Below are 19,516 nucleotides of genomic sequence, written 5' to 3' on the forward strand. Positions count from 1 at the left end.
CGGACCTTGCTTCTATCACCAGTCACATCCACGACTGGGTATTGTTTTTGCTTTGGCTCCATCCCTTCATTCTTTCTGGAGTTATTTCTCCACTGATCTCCAGTAGCATATTGGGCACCTACCAACCTGGGGAGTTCCTCTTTCAGTATCCTATCATTTTGCCTTTTCATACTGTTCATGGGGTTCTCAAGGCAGGACTACTGAAGTGGTTTGCCATTCCCTTCTCCAGTGGACCACATTCTGTCAGATCTCTCCACCATGACCCACCTGTCTTGGGTGGCCCCACATGGCATGGCTTAGTTTCACTGAGTTAGACAAGGCTGTGGTCCTTGTGTGATTAGATTGACTAGTTTTCTGTGAGTATGATTTCAGTGTGTCTGCTCTCTAATGCCCTCTCGCAACACCTACTGTCTCACTTAGGTTTCTCTTGCCTTGGATGTGGGGTATCTCTTCACGGCTGCTCCAGCAAAGCGCAGCTGCTGCTCCTTACCTGGGACAAGGTTGCCCCTCCTGACCTTGAACATGGAATAGCTCCTCTCGGCCCTACTGCGCCCGCGCAGCCACCGCTCCTTGGACGTGAGGTTGCTCCTCTCGGCTGCCTCCCCTGACCTTGGACATGGGGTAGCTCCTCTCAATCTGGTCTCATTACTTCATGGGAAATAGATCGGGAAACAGTGGAAACAGTGTCAGACTTTATTTTTGGGGGCTCCAAAATCACTGCAGATGATGATTGCAGCCATGAAATTAAAAGATGCTTACTCCTTGGAAGAAAAGTTATGACCAACCTAGATAGCATATTGAAAAGCAGAGATATTACTTTGCCAACAAAGGTCCATCTAGTCAAGGCTATGATTTTTCCAGTGGTTATGTGTGGATGTGAGAGTTGGACTGTGAAGAAAGCTGAGCACCGAAGAATTGATGCTTTTGAACTATGGTGCTGGACGAGACTCTTGCAAGTCCCTTGGACTGCAAGGAGATCCAACCAGTCCATCCTAAAGGAGATCAGTCCTGGGTGTTCATTGGAAGGACTGATGCTGAGGCTGAACTCCAATACTTTGGCCACTTCATGCGAAGACTTGACTCATCGGAAAGGACTCTGATGCTAGGAGGGATTGGGGGTAGGTGGAGAAGGGGACAACAGAGGATGGGATGGCTGGATGGCATCACCGACTTGATGGACATGAGTTTGAGTGAACTCCGGGAATTGGTGATTGACAGGGAGGCCTGGCGTGCTGCGATTCATGGGGTCGCAAAGAGTCGGACACGACTGAGCGACTGAACTGAACTGAACTAGAGATAGACAGATCTCTGTGAGTTGTTCTTCCCCAGTCATTGTAAAGCCTTAACTTTTTGTGTCAGTCCTCTAGTATCAGTATTGTGAACATCTTGTTGGAGGGATTATTATGCAACAGTTAAGGAACAAGAATGTGCTGTCTGTGAGGTGCTGTGATGGGCTCAAAAGAAATGTAAGAAACATCCAGATCTTCAAGGAGCAGACTGGACACACCCAGAGGAGACATCTAGAAAATACGGGGTGGGCTGTGTGCTGCTGATGTGCCTGCTGGTGCGAAGGCTCAGGACAGGGAGTGTGAGGGTGGTCAGAGGACACATCTCAGCTCCAGCCAGACCTGTAGGATTTGTTTGAAAATAGAAATTAAAAAATGGTGGTTCTGGACATCCCTGACGGTCCAGCGGTTAAGACGTTACCTTCCAATGCAGAGGATGCAGGATCCCTAGTCAGGGAGCTAAGATCACACATGCCTCACAGCCAAAAATAATCCCAAAGAGAAACAAAATTATAACAAATTCAATAAAGACTTTAAAAATGGGTCACATAAAAAACAAATTTTTTTTGAAAAGGAAGGGGTAGCTCAGCAGAGAGCCAGCTCCGGAAGGGCTTTGCACACCATTGAGGAGTTGCAGCTGCAGGAAGCCATTGTTAGTTCTTAGGCAAGGCAGTGTTGTCATTGTTCAGTCACCAAGTCATGTCCAACTCTTTATGACCCCATGGACTGCAGCACACCAGGCCTCCCTGTCCCTCTCTATCTCCCAGAGTTTTTGCCCAAGTTCATGTCCATTGAATCAGTGATGCCATCCAATCATCTCATCCTCTGTTGTCCCTTTCTCCTCCTACCCTTAATCTTTCCCAGCATCAGGGTCTTTTCCAGTGAGTCGGCTCTTCACATCACGTGGTCAAGATATTGGAGCTTCAGCATCAGTCCTTCCAATGAGTATTCTGGGTTGGTTTCCTTTAGGATTGACTGGTTTGATCTCCTTGCTATCCAAGGCAAGGCAGTGACCTCAGCACAACAGGCAAACAGGCTACAGAGGACTGATCTCTGCTTGCTCCATGTGGATCAGACTCTCTTACTGAAACTGATTTATAAATAGGGATGTTCTAATCCCCTGGCTCTTTCTGAAATTCCATGAAGTTCTCCAGCCAGAATAACAGGAAACCCAGTTCAGAGCCTGTGGCTTCTTGGCAGCATGTCATTTGTCTCTCTTTCTGCATCTTCTTTTCAGTGTCCTTTCTGTCACTATCAGAGAAAATCATTAGTATGCTAATCTAGCTAGCCGTCATTTTAACAGTGACCTTTGCTAACCTGCCTTTGCAATTTCAGGAACTACGTTTGACTTCTCTAAAAGTAACCTTAAATTGTAGTCTTGTAAGAATTCCAGAGCTGTATCCTTCACTCCTTCTTCTAATGAGGTTATGACCAAATGCTCATTATAATTGCTTTAGACTCCTTTTAATTTTCAAGCTTATTAATCATAAGAAGAGTTATTTAAAATTGCATAAATTAATCTTAGATTAAAAGCCCATCAAAGCCTCGAAACAATTAAGAATAAGTAGGATTTCCCTGGGGCAGCAAGTTTTATTTTAATATTGTAGTCAGGTGGATATCAGAACCTTGAAGTATGGTAGTGATTAATGTATGCAAAATTTAAATGAGATTTTTTAAATGGCAATTCTCAATCACATATTGACCTAACTGTAGGCTTTAACTGCATTGTCTGTCATATATTTAAACTGTTTACTAATCAACATTTTAATTACAGTGTGTGTTGGCAGACCCTAGGACAAATAAAATCTAGCATTTTAAAATGTTGCTGCAAAGTCTGTTATCCAACAATAACAAGACTCTTTTATTGGGGAGAATGGAGGAATGGGAAACAGAGCAAACTTCTGAAGCAGCGTCACGATTCCGCGCAGAGTCCTAAGGCGTGGCGTTGCCCCCTCCTTCCTGGCCCCCACTCTCGCCTTGTGATTCTGCTGGTTTCAGACAGCTGCCTCTTCATTCATGAAGTGCCTGCTGTGTTTCCTTTGAAGTCGTTTCATGTTTAATTGGGGAAATACTTCCCTTCATGTGTTCAAGCCCTGGTTGCCAAGCGTTGTTTACTTGAACAGTGTGGGTAGCCTAGGGTCCCTCAGCCCATCTCCTTTTGTGATGTGGAGACTGGATATTTCCAGAAACTCAATTCCATCTCAAAGTCAGCAGTCTTTTTGTCTTGCCTTCCTCCTTGACCACAGGTAGGGTAAGGCAAGCTTTCCCAGCTTTCCCCAGGAAGGTGGTCATGGGCAGCATCAGAATCTGGAAAGATTTTTCTCTGTTTCATTATTGAAAGTAGATTGGCAATAAGGTCACCTTGAACAAATTATTTTATCCCTCAAAACTTCAGTTCCCACATTACAGAAAGGGATGTGTGTGTGTTAGTCACTCAGTCATGTCTGACTCTTTGTGACCCCAAGGATTGTTGTAGCCCGCCAGGCTCCTCTGTCCATGGAATTCTCTAGGCAAGAATACTGGAGTAGGTTGCCATTCCCTTCTCCAGGGAATCTTCCCAAACAAGGGATGAAACCCAGGTCTCCTTCATTGCAGGCAGATTCTTTACTATCTGAGCCACGAGGGAAGCCCTTATAGAAAGGGATAATAGTGACCAAATTACTGCTTTTTTGTGTGTGAAAATCCAGACAAGATAAAGTGCATAAATCACTTAGCATAGAAGTTAGGAAATAAATTCCCCCAAAATGTTTGCTCCTGCTCTCATCATTGACTTTCTAAAACTAGTGTTAAAATTGTTTAAAAATTCAAAGAGTACAGAAGGATGCAAAATACACCCTCAGCCCCACTCTCCAGAATTAAGCACTATTAATAGTAATTTGTGTGTCCTTCAAGAATTGTTAATTTTATTGTTCTGTACCTTACTTTTTTGCTTATATCTTTGAGATCTGAGATCTTTCCATATCACATGAAAGTCTGCCTCATTCTGTTTTATGCTGCATGGTGTTCCATTATATAGATGTTTCATATTTATTTAACCAGGACCCTGCCATAAAACATTTTGGTGATTTCCAGACCTTGGCTGTTAAGCTGGTGACCATCTTTCTATATATATACATACACCTTTACAAAATGGATATGAGAATTGCAATTCCCCCTCACCTCTTTCAGAGCTTCCCAGGTGGCCCAGCAGTAAAGAATCCACCTGTGATGCAGATGTGGGTCCTGTCCCTGGGTCAGGAAGATCCCCTGGAGAAGGGAATGGCTGCCCACTCCAATATTCTTGCCTTGAGAATTCCATGGACAGAGGAGCCTGGTAGGCTACAGTCCATGGGATCGCCAAGAGTTGGACACAACTGAGCATTCACCTCTTTTGCTACTAAAGTATTAGACATTAATCTTCATCTGTCTGATCAGTGATAAATGATATTCAGTTGTTTTCATTTGCATTCTTTTTATTAAGCATGAAGTTTTTTTTTTTTCATGTTTATTGGCCATCAGTATTTTTTTCACATAGTGTGCGCATTTTTCTTTTGGATAGGTTGTCTGTTCCTTTATCTTTTTGAGCCTTGATTTCCCCATCTAGAGAGTGAGGGAGGTAGGTACACAGTCGCCAAGATCCCTTCTGCCTCTGGAGACTGAGGTTCTGGCCTGAGTGTCCCACGGGCAGCTTCTGCACTGCTACCAGAGGCGCTCTCTGCTTGTGACCTTGTCTAGCCCACATTGGGGTTATGGGGCATATAGCTGTGGGTGAACTGCAGAAGGCTCGTTTCCTTCTTTTGTTCAATTGTGCATCTTCCTCTCTTAAGAAAGCAGTCTTGGAAATTGCAAGGCAGAGCTGGGATTGAACTTCCGTTAAAGCTGCCTGTAGACATCAGGAAAATTTATTTTCTCTATTTGCTTTAAGCCTGGGAAGACTGTGCGGTTTTCTCAACACTGCCCTGATGGAGCCCTGACCAGCAAGCGTGCAATGCCCCTAGCCCTAACGTGCCATTAATGATAGGTTAATGTACAGTATAATGTTTTGGGGACTATGGGTTCATTACACTTCTGAGTGTGAGGTCTTTCCACAGAGCGCCCAAGGTCCCATTGCATTATATCATGCAATAAAAATACCCTTTTCATATCACACACTAATAAACTGTATTTGAAATGCTGTCTGAGGGCACTGCCGTCTTGTCTATAGGCTGTGCACGACCGAGTGCAACAGTTGGGTTTCCTTTTTTTCTGTTTTGTGTTTTAGTTACACGCAATTCTGAACTCAGGGAAGTCAGCTCATTCCCGTTTTAAATGAGGGAGCAAGTTGGGTCTTTAGGCCTGAGGCTCAGGAGAGAGGCAGCTCAGTGAGTGGTGAGAGTCCTTCCTACATGGAGAGCCAGACCCCCTCTGCCTGTCCACCCACACCGTGTGCAGCTGTCAGGAGAGCCGGTCTCGGTCTTCCAGACTTAGCACTGAGTATGTGTTAGGCATTGCAAAAATGTCCTTAGAAAAAAACAAGTCCAGGCCACTGATAGTCACGACTATAGAGCTGTTTCCAGCATAGCCTCTGTGCTGGGCATTTCCTACACACAGCCTTCCTGATGTCCAGGGCAGACCATGGCCTTCCTGTGCAGTTGGTGATGTTCTCCTGTTGTACAGAGCACAGAGTTTCCAGAGCGAGGGGGAAAAGCTGCATGATGGAGAGTGAACTTCACAGGCCCCTGGAAACCACAGGGAAATTACCTGCCCACATAGACAGAGCTCCTCACACCCAGAACTCTTATCACCTGAGATATCAGAGATGCAGCTGGACTGGGGCAGGTGTCCTCTTTTCAAATGCATATAGCCCCAATGCTCTTATTAGTTATTCATACCATCCTGTGAGTTGGTGTAATCAGATAGTTTTCTTCTCAACAGTAAGCTGGCAGCAGAGGTAGTTTTGAACCTTGGGACACTTTAGAAAAGGAGACTCTACTACATCAGAAAGGAAAAAGACATTAGAATTCAGGGATGAGGCAAGGCTGGGGTCAGAGAACCTTAAAAGACCTGTTCTGTACTTTGATCCAGGGCAGACCGTGGCTTATGTGCTTTGTATGGAATGCAGGAGGTCAGGGGTGGGGGAGTTGGGGGTTGTTGCTGCAAGCTCTAGAGTGTGGGCAAAGAATATGAAGTCCAAGAGCCTGGGTTCCAGCCAGTATTGAGACTTCAGCCTGAAGCACAGGGCTTACCACCTAGGAGCATCAGTATCTTTGCTGTAAAGTAGGCCCACGTCTCTTCTGACAGGTGACTGGAGATCGTAGGAAATGCTGTAAATGAAAACACCTGGCTAGTATCTGACATGGGATAGGTGCTCACAACCATTGGCTGTTATATTGCTGTTATCATATATTATACTATAACAAAACATATTAACAAACCTAACAAAAAGCACAGGCTTTGGAGCTGATGTCCAGCTCAGATCCCACTGCCACCTTAGCCAGATCACTTAACTTCTCTGAACCTAGTTTTCAAATCCACAAGTAGATAATGACACTAATGCCATCCTGAGACTTCATGGCATTACTGTGACATTTGAATTAGATGATGAGGTTGAAAGCACTTTGTGGAATGAAGAACTCTACTCAGATGCTGCTAATTATATTTATACTTATTTTTCTCTCCAAATCAACATGTTCCAACTGAATAAATATCCTTAGAGCAAAGCCGCTGAGGGCAGCTATTAAAGATTCACTGATCTTTCGTCTCCCCACCAGGGACCTTGTTACAGCCAAATTGTAGGCCAGAGCGGTTCTCCTACCCCATGTCTTCATAACATAGGAGCAGGGGACCCAGAACAGTCTGTGCTCCCCTGAGTTGGTGCAAGGAACCAGTCCCTGCTTAGAACACTGTTTGAAAGATCAAAGGAGCTGCCCTAGAGAGCCAAGATGATGACTGAAAGGAAAAAAAGTTGCTAAGGCTGTCCAGTAGAAGGCTGGACCTTTGGCTCTAGGCATAATCCCCTTAATTGTTAGAAGAAGAGTATTTAACTTTCAAGGATAATTAGTTTTTCTTTTAAGGGTGGTAGGGTTGGACTCAACCTTTTGTTTCGATGTGGGTGCTTTAGAACACTTAACAGAAACCTCTCAGGGGTTAAATCTGTCTTTAGGGCTACCAGGACTTGAAAAATGTTACCTTGTATCAAGAAAACCAGAAGTGACATGTTCATTTAAAAAGCCTGGTTTGTCATTGTTTATCTAATTTTCAGAGTTGACACAGAAAATTAGACCAGCTGACACTCACCTTCTGACTGTCTCCCTGGCTCATTTCCCTGGTCCTTTCCTCCCTGACCCCTGGAAGTACAAAGTGCTCCAAACCCCCAAAATATAAAACTTCTCACTGAGTTTCTAAGTCTCCCTGCAGTCATTCCAAGATTCTGTCATAGGATGTCATCCCTAATGTTATTATAAAAACAAGATGAGGTTATAAATCTGCTCTGTGAGGTATGTTTTTTCCCTTCCACTTTGACCATAAATCTTAGAAGTAATCAAACTTGCTCCAAAGGAAGCCAAGATAAACTTGGGCCCTAAGTGGCCCCATATGTCTTTATTGAGTTCAGAGGTTCTGAAGGCTTGTCTGCCTGGTGATGTCACACGGTGCTACTGAAAGGCAGCCAGAGTGCGAGCTTTTCCCTGTTTAATCCTGACCTTCCAAAATGCAAAGGGCAGCAAGTCTCCTATTCACCACTTTCCATAAATGAGTACCTCCAAATAAAGGAAATTATTCAGATAACTGGAAGATTACAGGCAAGAGGTTTTAAATGTATTGTACACTTCCCTGTCCTCTTAAACGGATTATGTGCCTCAGGGTTTGCTTTTTAGAAAATGTTCTTAGACCGTCTTCATGAACAGTCATTGGCTGTATTCTGCTGGCCTAGCGTCTCCTGATATTAACATGTGGAGGGCCATTGTGCTTGCCCTGGATGATCCCACGTTGGTTCCTTGGTTTCGTTTTTGCTGTGTAGTGTTGCTAATAGAGGTCACTTAGTACTCCTGCCCTTGTTCCCTTTCTAACAGCTCTCGGCTCTTCCTCCTCTATTTGTCTGTTTATTTTGTGCTTTAGATTGAGAAACCAGAAGCTAAGTGTGTTAGCATTAGTAGTCTAAACAGCAAGAAAATGGACTAAGTAAAGGCTTGAGGGGCTAACTGAAAGTAAAGCGTTCAAGTTTTAATGTAACTTTCAGATTCTTAGTCTTAAGTAAGGGAGTCAAATTTACAGTGCCCTGTAGGTTTGTAAAGTGCCTCTAGATTTGAAAACAGGCCATTTCACTAAACAGGAAATACACCGCTCCGTAAGATTGCATGTAAATGCTGAAGTTTGAAACAATATGACCACGTTGCTCTTGAATCAGTAATTAGCATAAAATTGTTTTGCATTATTATTTGTTGAAGGTTTGTTTTGTTTGTTTTTTTGAAAGTGAAATGAAAGGGAAAGTCGTTCAGTTGTGTCCTACTCTTTTGCAACCCCGTGGACTATACAGTCCATGGAATTCTTCAGGCCAGAATACTGGAGTGGGTAACCTTTCCCTTCTCCAGGGGATCTTCCCAACCCAGGGATCGAACCCAGGTCTCCCATGTTGCAGGCGGATTCTTTACCAGCTGAGCCACAAGGGAAGGCCTGGGGACCTAATAAGCCATGAATGTGCCAAAGGGGAGTCCTTAGACTTTAAAAACCAGGTTTAGAGTCAGACCCACAGAAGCCACTCAATACATCCATATTGGATTTGATCGAAGCCTCCCTGTACACTGGAGCATAACTAGCAGAAGAAGCAAGCTTGCAACTAAATAACTTTGTCCTTCTCAACAGTGAAAACAGACTTTGGTTTCATAAAGCTCTGCGGCAACGAGCTTCTCCAGCTTATTTGTAATCAGATGAAGTGTGCTCCCTTAGTCGTGCATTCTGCGCATGGCCAGCGACACCGCCTCAGAAAACACAGGCTACCCTGCTCAGCACCTCAGAAAATGCATTTCAGTCTTCCATACATTTAATTTTCTTCAACATTACCTTGCAAACCACAGTAAATCAATAGCAGAATAGTTAAGTACCACAGGTTCTTTGTGTTTTGTTTTAGAAAATATTGCTCAAGGCTAAAAGCAAGTTCTATTGATGATTTTTATTTGCTGCCAGGACACAAAATGATCAGAATTTTCAAATGGCTTGTTTCCTTGTTTTGGATTTTCATTAGGGGAAAAAAAAAAAAGGAGGGGACAGTTTCAGGAAATGGTTGCTGAAAGCAGAAACTCTGGAGTAACTAGTAATTTTCAATCCTGTATTATAGGCTAGGCCTGGTAACTTTGCCCTTTGTTATGCTTTTATTTCAGATTTTCCAAAAGGGCTGCCCCAGCCAGTCCCCTGGTTCCCCTACACTCACCTCAGCAGCAACCCTGTCTACTGAATTGAATGAAGCTCAGATAACTGGGGTATCATAGCTGGAAACCTTAAAAAAAAAAAAAAAAGATGGCCCTTCAGTTACAGTTATCTACCCCAAAGTTCAATATGTGGTGTCCTTAGCAGTTTTTCCTTAAGGTATTTTGTTGGTTTGATAACATCAAAAAATCTCCACTTTAGATTCGGTCTTTGTGTGAAAGGTTGTTTTTCCTTCCTGAGAAGCTAGAAGCTGTTACTGAGATGGATTTTGGTAGCACCTTTACTTAATTGGATGTTTCTTGAAATCAGATGAAGCAATAGATAAGAATCATTTTAAAAGTTTGAAGTGTGGTATCAGGGCTCACAACCTACCAGGGTGACTATTTGTCAATACTTGTTGACACCTCCAGGTCACCAGCATCGCCACCCTGCCCACTGCCCCAGCACCGCCCTCACACACCTCCTCTCCCCTCTCTCCTCTCCCTCCTGGGGAGCCGTGATGCTACATTTTCAGCGTTGGTCTCATATCATTCATAAGATATGCCCTTACTATGTTAAATTTTTTCCTTCATTTATGGGCATGTACCATTTTTTTATTCCCTAATAATGTTTGCTTCTGTTCTCTCTTTACCAGTTTTATCAGAAGTTAGTCTATTTTACTAACCTTTTTAAAGAACCAGTATTTTATTGATTTGATCATCTCTTTAATGTCTAATTCTTTTTGTTCTTTATTACTGCTGTTTTATGTTTTCTTTGGATTTACTTTTTGTTCCATTTATAATTTACTGACTTAACTCATAAATTTCCAATCTTTTTTTCCTTAACATATCCATGTAAAACTATACATGACTTTACCCGCATTCCACAAATATTTATATAGAGTATTTTCACTGTCATTCATTTCTAAGTAATTTTCCGTTTCAATTGGGATTTCTTTTTTGACCCATGAATTATGTAGAAGTATTTTTGTTCGCACATACTCAGTGTTGTTTTGTTCTCTTGTGATTGTTATCTTCTTTTTGTGCCCCATGGTCAGAGAGCATGATTGATATAATATCAACCAAAATAACAAAGACCTTTGTTACTTGTTGAAATGCCTGTGGTTTTTTTTTTTCACTGTACTCTCTTTGCTTCAAAGGAATGTGATTCTCTTAATTGTTGAATGAAGTGTCCTTTTTACATCCTTTAGGTCAAATTTGTGAATTGCGTTACTTACATATTTTGTGTCCTCACTAATTTTCTACCTGCTTTATCTATCAATTACTGAGAGAGCCGTGTTAAAGTCTCCCACTATTAGTGTGGTTTTGCTTCTCCTTGCGATTTTGTCAGTTCTTTCTTTAAGGTGGTGATGTTAGGTGCCTGTGTCAACGTGCTATATCTTCATTTTAAAAGGTTTCTTTTATCTTTATGTAGTGACTCTCTTTACCTCTAGTATATTTTAAGTTTTATTTTTGTCTGATATTAATATACATATGCAATCTTCTTTTGGTTAGTATTCGTCTGCTACATGTTTTTCTGCCCCTTTGTTTTCATTATTTCTGTGTTCTTTTGTTTTAAATGAATCTCTGCCTTTTGCTATTGATGTCTTTAATTTTATCTGACTCTTTTAATTCATTAGTTTAATCATTTATATTTATTGCTTATTGATACACCTAAATGTTTTTTTCTACTCTTCTGTTTTGTAGTTTTCTCTCTACAATGCTTTTCTGACTTCTTTTTTCTCCTTTCTTTACTCTATTAGATTGGTTTTTTTTCTTTCTTTTTAGTCTTCCCATCGGTTTAGATACTGTATTCTATTTCTAGCCTTGTAATGGTTATCCCCAAGTTTCTCACTTAATTTAGCAAAGCCTAAAGGTTAATCACTAGATATACCCCCTTCCCGACAATATTCAGCTTTAGGTTCAATCTCCTAACCTTTATATTAGGTAGAATTGGCTTTAACTGCACGTGATTAAAATAAACAACAGCTTAAATATGACAGCAGGATATTCCCCGCACATATAAAGACAGGCAGGACGTATCCCAGATTAGGTGGCAGTTCCTTTCTAGTTAAGGGGCATTTGAGCTCTAGCCAACAGGAATGAGGAAGAGTGGTCAAAACACTCCTTTGTTTAAGGACAGATCTGCGGATCAGCACACGCTTACGGGCTTCCATGGCGCTGGCCAAAAGCTAGCTGCCAGGGAGGCTGGGCATGCGGCTGCTTTGCTGGACGACACTATTCCTCTGTGTGTGTGTGTGTGCTTTCCCGTTGTGGTGTTTGTTTTGTTTTCTTTTAATTTAAATTTATTTTTTAACTGAAGGATTATTGCTTTATAGAATTTTGTTGGTTTCTGCCAAACATCAGCTCTATTCCTTATTAAACTTAGGATTCATATCACTAAGGAAAAAGGAGGAATGGATATTGACAGGCAGCTAGCAGCCTCAACCTCAGCTTTACTCCACCGAATATAAGGAGACTAAGAATTTCTGATCAGTCCCTTCTTCTTTCATGTCCAGGATTTCATTGGCATCGTTTTTAGTCTTCACAATTAGTCATTACTCTTGTTCTCATTTTGTATAATCAATACCTGTTGATATTTATCCATGTGTTTACCAGTTATCTGTTCCTATTCCTGTTGCATCCTACTTCCTTCTCCTGAAGTTTCTTTTCCTTTTGGAAGTACATTAAGAGTTCTGTCTTTTGTTCTAGGATTATCTTCACTTTGCCCTCTTTTCTGGGGGTTGGGGGGAGCTGTACTTCACAGCTTGTAGGATCTTAGTTCCTGAACCAGGGATTAAACCCAGTCCTCAGCAGTGAAAGCTCAAAATTCTAACTACTGGACTTCTAGGGAAGTTCTGCCCTAACTCTTGATTGTTAGTTCAATTGGATTTAAGAGTTTAGATTGACAGTTTCCCCAGAGCCTTGACTCTGTTTTCATCTGGATTCTCCATGCTGCTGCTGCTTCTAAGTCACTTTAGTCGTGTCTGACTCTGTGCAACCCCATAGGTGGCAGCCCACCAGGCTCCTCTGTCCCTGGGATTCTCCAGGCAAGAATACTGGAGTGCGTTGCCATTTCCTTCTCCAGTGCATGAATGCATGCTAAGTCACTTCGGTCATGTCCAACTCTATGTGACCCCATGGACAGCAGCCCACCAGGCTCCTCTGTCCACGGAATTCTCCAGGCAGGTCTCCAAAAATTCTCCACTGGAGTGGGTTGCCATTTCCTTCTCCAGGCTGCTCCACTAGCTGGTGAGAATCTGCTGGCTGCCCAGTTACCATGGTCTTTCTCTCTGGGGGCTTTTCCCATCTCTGTTCCTGGTGTTCTGCAGTTTCCCCACAATTTGTCTAGATATAGATTTTTGTATAGTTATTCTACTTGGAGATCATTTTGATTTTTGAATCTGAAAATTCATATCTTTCATCAGTTCTCAAAATTTTCAGATGTTGTCTCTTTGAATATTTCCCATCTGCCACTGTGTCTTGTCTCTTCTCATTCTCTCCTCTGGGTCTCTCTCTTTCACATTAAAAAATTATTTTTTGCTTATCTGTCAGTACTGAGTAGTGCTTTGGATACTTTTCTCAGACCATTCTTCCAGCTTGCTAAGTCTCTCCTCAGCTGTATTCAGCCTGCTGTCTGGCTCATCTATGGAGAGTTTCTTTTGTTTTTCCCACTCACCACACGTGTTATTTCTATAAGTTATATTTGATTCTTTTTCAAATCTCTCTTCTCTTTTTCATAATATCTTGTTCTTAGTGTTTCAACTTCTTTTATGTCTTTAGTCTTTTCAACTGTACATTGTTTTGCATTTTCTTTCCAATTATTTTCTATCACCTTGGTTCTGAGAGCTGTAATCTTCCTGCATGTTGTGTCTGCTGACTCTTGTCCATGCCTAATTGTTTGCTCACGTGTTTTAGAATTTTTATTGTAAGCTCATTCTGAATGAGGCTTATTGCTGTGGAAATGATTGTGTTCCAGAAGTACTGCCTCAGAATGTGTTTTCATTTGCTCCTGAGAGATACTCCAGAGTATTGCTAGATCAATATCAATGTTATGTTAGGTTAATCAGCCTTGTGTTCTCAGACCAGAGCAGTGGTACATAGGACCCCAAAGTGCACAAGGCTCAGAGTCACCTTACACAGCATCCCCTTTGCTCATGGGCAGACTTTCTGCAGTCCCAGCTTTGCCCAGGGTCCTAGGCCAGCTCCCCAGCTGGACTTTGTCTCCTGTTTCCACTTAGTATTACACTTTCCAGGTACTGCATTCCTGGAACTGATAGCCTCCCTTAGGGCCACAAGACCTCAACTCGCACCCTTACTGAAGAGGTTTTCCGTTTCCTCTTCATTTTTGGCACTTGCAGATTTCCTTTCTTACAAATTCATCTGTTATGGTTTTGGTAAAATGTTCCTTGACTGGGAGTTTGTAGAGAGAGGACTTGTAGGCTTGGTCTCTCCCCATCTCTTCATTCTCTCACTGTCAGAATCAGTCCATTCTGTTTTGTTCAACAAGCTCACTGAGCTCCCCACTCTGTGCCAGAAATTGTGATGGAACTTGCTGTCTCTTCCCTCCCCTCTGCCCACTCACATGCCCACATATGCGTATATACACAGAGAGAGCCAAGGTCTCAGAGTTTAAACATCAAATCTCAAAAGGTAAGAACAAAAGAGGACAGGAGGGAACCGTCCTTTTGAGCACTGTGTCTGTAAACCGCCACCACACAGCCCATCACACCAGAAGACAAACCCTGAACATCCAGACGCCTGTAATTGGCCGCCCTATTCACTGCTTGGACCTGCTGCAGAATCAGCCTCTCAGATAGGAGGCCTCAGCATTATTGGAGCAAGAACCCCACTCTCCCTCTGGCATCCTCCGGTCCTGACTTCTCTGGGTATCTGCTCAGCCTGAGACTGACTGGGATAGCCAGCATGCTCCCTGCTCTTCCTGCTCACCCATCTTGTCTGAGTTCTCTACAGGGCAGCCACCACAACCCCTCTAGATGGGCAGGGGGCACCTTCTGCCACCCACATGGATCCACTTCCTCCAACATTTACTCGCGGGTACTGGCACACACATACACACCCACTCCTTTCCCTTCACAGTGGCCCACTGCAATTTCCCTGTGCCCTCTCCTCCACCACACTGCTCTGGTCCTGGGGCTGCCCTGTCAGCATAGGCCCTAGAATGACTGGCGGAGCCTCTGAAAACACCTTGCCCTCTCGATGGGCCATTTCCTGGCCAATTACCCTGTGTAGGAACACATAGATCTGCTCAGGTGAAAGCAGATCTCACCTTGACCCCCTTAGGTGCCTCACGTACAGTCTAGGGTGGCTAGAGGTAAGCAGTTTGCTGCTAATAATTGAATATTTGGAAAGAAACATCTATTTCCGTGGTATTTGTGAAGAATAAACTCAGGAAGGGTGATTGAAATTGCATGTCACAGCTGAGGATCATTTCTTCATTTCAAAGAAAATTAAAGGCTAGAAGGGAACCCACACCCCCAGCTTTAGGAATCAGAGGCTGAGAAAGCACAGTCTCAGGACCAACGCCTTGCCTCTGAGAGCTTTGCAGCAGGGCATTGGCCCAGGTAAGCTGGGCTAGGCAGACGGTGAGATTCCACACGAGCTGACAGGCAAGGCTCATACCTTCATCTCACTGCCGCTCCCCTAGGTGTATTCTACATGGAAGCATAGTAGCCTCCCATCACGCTACTCAGTGTGTGTCTGGGAAGCCTGTCTGCACTCAGGCAGTTTCCTACCCCAGCCCGGAGGCAGAGGGAGCAGAGATATTCAGTAGGGTGACAAGGCCAGCCAGCAGCCTCCCCGTGTTCAAACCCAGCTTGGAAATAAGACTCAGGAAATGGCAGAAAGGAAGCATCAGCTCTCCTTCTATGCAATCTGAGTCAAAGGCTGTGCTGATGTGCTGGGCCTTGCTGGGAATTGCCCACAGAGCTCCATCAGAGGTGAACAGCAGTCTGGAGCCTGCCTGGGAGCTCGCCAGAAGAGGGCAGGCCAGAACCCAGCCCTTCTGTGGGCAGGAGACCCCCTGGGCTGGGCCTGCTGCATACTTCCCGCCAGCCTGACTCCTCCTCCTCCCCGGGGATAGGGTGGAGAAGTATAATGACAACACAAGTCCCTCCATGTGGGATGATGAAGCCAAGGAAATGGAGGTGCCCTGGAGTATTTTCTCTTCTATAAGTGAGGCCATCGTGGCCTTTCCCAAGCCTCCAAGACTCCCGGGCTGGCAAGAGGAGGCCCACTGACTCTCAGGCCAGGACCCCTTGCCTTACCTGACATGGGGGCAGATGCAAGAGTTGCTATGGTGGTGCCTCAGCTTCTTCCTGCTGAGTCACTCCTGAGGAACCTCCCCTCCACCCCCTACTGCAGCCTCAGTCCTGGCCACCTTCGTCTCAGACACCACCTGTTGATTAGTGCAGGCACACCCACCCTGAAGGAAGCAGACCCTCAGGAGGAGCATGACTTACTATCTCATGTATGCTAATTAATACTAGGGATTCCCTGGGGTCCAGTGGTTAAGACTTCACCTTGCAGTGCAGGGGGCAGGTTCAGTCCCTGGTCAAGGAGCTAAGATCCTACATGCCTCATGGCCAAAACACAAAACATGAAATAGAAACAGTACTGTAACAAATTCAGTAATGTCTTTAAAAATGGTCCACATCAAAAAAAAAAAATTCTTAAAAAAAAATTAATATTATATAGGCTTGCCCACTGCCCTGCCCTTGTCAGCAGTTTAGCAGACATTGGACAGTGTGCATTTTTCCAAAAGTTGTTTAACTTTTCTAATCTGAAGTTGTCTTCAGGGTAAGTAGGGATTAGATTGCTAGTTTTGAATCTTTAGCAGTGGAAAGCTTTTTATTGTGTAAAACTAATGCAGTATCTCATTATTAATATAGGGGAAAAGTAGCTTTTTTTTTTTGTTAGCATGAATGTGTTGCTGCTGCTGCTGCTAAGTCGCATTAGTCGTGTCCGACTCTGTGCGACCCCATAGACAGCAGCCCACCAGGCTCCGCCGTCCCTGGGATTCTCCAGGCAAGAACACTGGAGTGGGTTGCCATTTCCTTCTCCAGTGCATGAAAGTGAAAAGTAAAAGGGAAGTCGCTCAGTCGTGTCTGACTCTTTTCGACCCCATGGACTATAGCCCACCAGGCTCCTCCGTCCATTGGATTTTCCAGGCAAGAGTACTGGAGTGGGGTGCCATTGCCTTCTCCATGAATGTGTTAGTATTCATTAAAGGCACCTCTTTATAAAGGCGTGAGACCTCTTTTGAAGGACACAAAAATCTGAGAACTGGGGTCATAGGTGATGGTTGCAGTCTAGTATCTGCATCAGCATCCCACTTATCTCTGACACTGTCTCAGAAGCCTCATATCAAGGAAATCCAGACTCCTCCAACTGTCCTCCCAGCTTAGGCATCTTTTAAACCTATGTAGAAGCTTAAAAAAGGAATAGCAGAAAAGTGTTAGAGTTTAGTTGCTGACAGTAGCTAGCTGCTGTTCATATGAATTGCTTACAATAAGTCTACAGGCCAGAGAAGAGGGATTCAAAGCCTGTAGGAGCTGACACCACTGGAAGGCTTGACCCACACCCCGGTTGGGCATCGTGTGCCCAGCCACCGGGCTGACATGCTCTGTAGGCTCAGTGCACTGGCTCCAGTAAGTGGACACCACAGCCCTGAGTCCTTTCAGGTGCCCAGTGCACCAGCCCAGCCTTCCTAGGCGTCAGCGCATGTATTAGCAGTCAGTAATATGCACCGGTCTAACAAGATCTAACAAGACCACCTGTCCGAGGAGCTATAGAAGATAGCTCCAGTTACCATCACAGTGTTGGGTAACACACAGCCAGTATTCCAGGTAGCATTGAAGACTTGAAGATAGTTGAGTGTATATGTTATTTTTAATTAGTTTTTTAAAAACAAATATAGCTTAAAATATCTTAATGATTTGAATCAAACTGTGGAAACCCCAACACAGCTCACCCTCTATGGCCCTGCTGGTCTCTGAGGTCCCATCCCCTCCCACCACTTCTCCATAATTGAAGGGACTGAAGTGTTACCCCTGCCACGAGGGCTGGATCCTAAAGGGACACACAGGGAGCCTTCAAGTACGGCTGGCAAGCCCAGAGCAGAAAGGTGAAGTGATGGGCAGTGCGCTGACCAGAGGGCCCCTCTGGCCTCTCACATCACCTCTTAGAGGGCCTGCCTGATGGCTGGACTGGTCCTGTGGCTCGTGTTGGACTCTTCATTTTGGACTTACCTGGGCTTTGTACTTGAGCCAGGCTGGCTTGCTTTTTGGTGGGAGGAGAGGGGGTGGTTCACTTGCTTGAACTAACTCATGGATCCTTGGTGGTGTGCCCTGTGCAGCATCCTTGGTGGGCCAGGACGTGCCTTGTTGGCCTGGGGCTCCTCCAGAGAAAGAAAAGCCCTATGGTCTGGGGAGTCCAGAGCAGCCTCAGCTTGTGGAACCTTCTCCCCAGGCCTGCCCACCCAACCTGCTGCACATCCCAACCTAGCGCCAGGCTCCTGGGAAGCAGTATAACGTACCTGTCAATCCAGATAACTTCTCCTGGTGGTTCCTCAGTGATCAGCACCGCACGTTCTCGAGGTTTCTAGTCTCGTGCTAGGATAAGGTGGGCTCAAATGCTGATAACGCACAGCGGAACAAGTGTGTGCCCTTGTTCCGGAAGAGATGGCGCCCCTTGAGAGGAGACAGGAATAAAGGCCTCACAGAGTAGATCTTAGGTGTGGGGTGCGGTCTGCTGCCACGCATCCTGTTTATTATTGCTGCCCTTATCTCTAGGAGGGGCACTTCCCTGATAGCTCAGTTGGTGAAGAATCTGCCTGCAATGCAGGAGACCCCGGTTTGATTCCTGGGTCGGGAAGATCCACTGGAGAAGGGATAGGCCACCCACTCCAGTATTCTTGGGCTTCCCTTGTGGCTCAGCTGGTAAAGAATCCACCTGCAATGAGGGAGCCTGGAGAATTCCATGGACTGTATAGTCTGTGAGGTCACAAAGAGTCGGACACAACTGAGTGACTTTCACTTTCACTTTTTCTCTAGGGTGTGGTCTCTGTAGCTCTGGAAAATTTCTTCCAGATCCTGGATCTTCATTTTGCTGCTTCCCTAGAATCTAGACCCACAGAAAAGGAGCAGAGAACCGGGTGGGCTGGGGTTGTCACGCAGACCCCTGGTGCCTGCTCTGATGGCTGGCTGTCCTGCAGAGTGGGCGCCACCATCCAGCCCTGGTGCTGATGAGGAAGGACAGTGTGATGGCTGAGGACACGTGCAAGCGCCCTGGCCCTGGACAGAGTCCTTAGCCTTTCTGTGCCTTAGCTTCCCCGTCTATAGAACAGGCCTAAAGTAATAGTCAGTAAATAGACTTGTGGAGTAATAAGTAAATTACTTGGTGAGAAGTGGCTGATACAACTTGGATCAGGGAGGACACTGTTTGCCTTTTTTTGCCACTCTCTTTTTAGTTTGTCAGTTAAAAACTACCAGTTAAGTCCACGGAATTCTCCAGGCCAGAATACTGGAGTGGGTAGCCTTTCCCTTCTCCAGGGGATCTTCCCAACCCAGGGATCAAACCCAGGTCTCCGGCATTGCATGTGGATTCTTTATGAGCTGAGCCACAAGGGAAGCCCAAGAATACTGGAGTGGGTAGCCTATCCCTTCTCCAGTGGATCTTCCCAACCCAGAAATGGAACTGGGGTCTCCTGCATTGCAGGCAGATTGTTTACCAACTGAGCTGTCAGGGAAGCCCCAGTTAAAAATAATATACCATAAAAATGAACAGGCACAGAATTTATTATCCCATTCCTACAAATAAAGCCTGGGTTGTTATAGGGGGTGGAGGGAACAT

General features: G+C 44.6%; 1 protein-coding gene and 1 long non-coding RNA gene across 3 annotated transcripts in view; one reads left to right on the top strand and one right to left on the bottom strand.

Moving 5' to 3' along the window:
• The window catches only part of MAP2K5 (mitogen-activated protein kinase kinase 5), a 271,699-nt gene that overhangs the window by 246,747 nt on the left and 5,436 nt on the right, over positions 1-19,516 (top strand). The window lies entirely within an intron of this gene.
• On the bottom strand, positions 7-18,276 carry LOC133255678 (uncharacterized). Its single transcript, XR_009739010.1, has 4 exons — positions 18,201-18,276; positions 9,670-9,735; positions 6,491-6,568; positions 7-648 (listed from the first exon to the last, which is right to left on the bottom strand). It is a non-coding gene; the product is annotated as an uncharacterized LOC133255678 (long non-coding RNA).

This window comes from Bos javanicus, chromosome 10 (genome assembly GCF_032452875.1).
Source record: "Bos javanicus breed banteng chromosome 10, ARS-OSU_banteng_1.0, whole genome shotgun sequence".
Taxonomy (NCBI): Eukaryota; Metazoa; Chordata; class Mammalia; order Artiodactyla; family Bovidae; genus Bos; species Bos javanicus.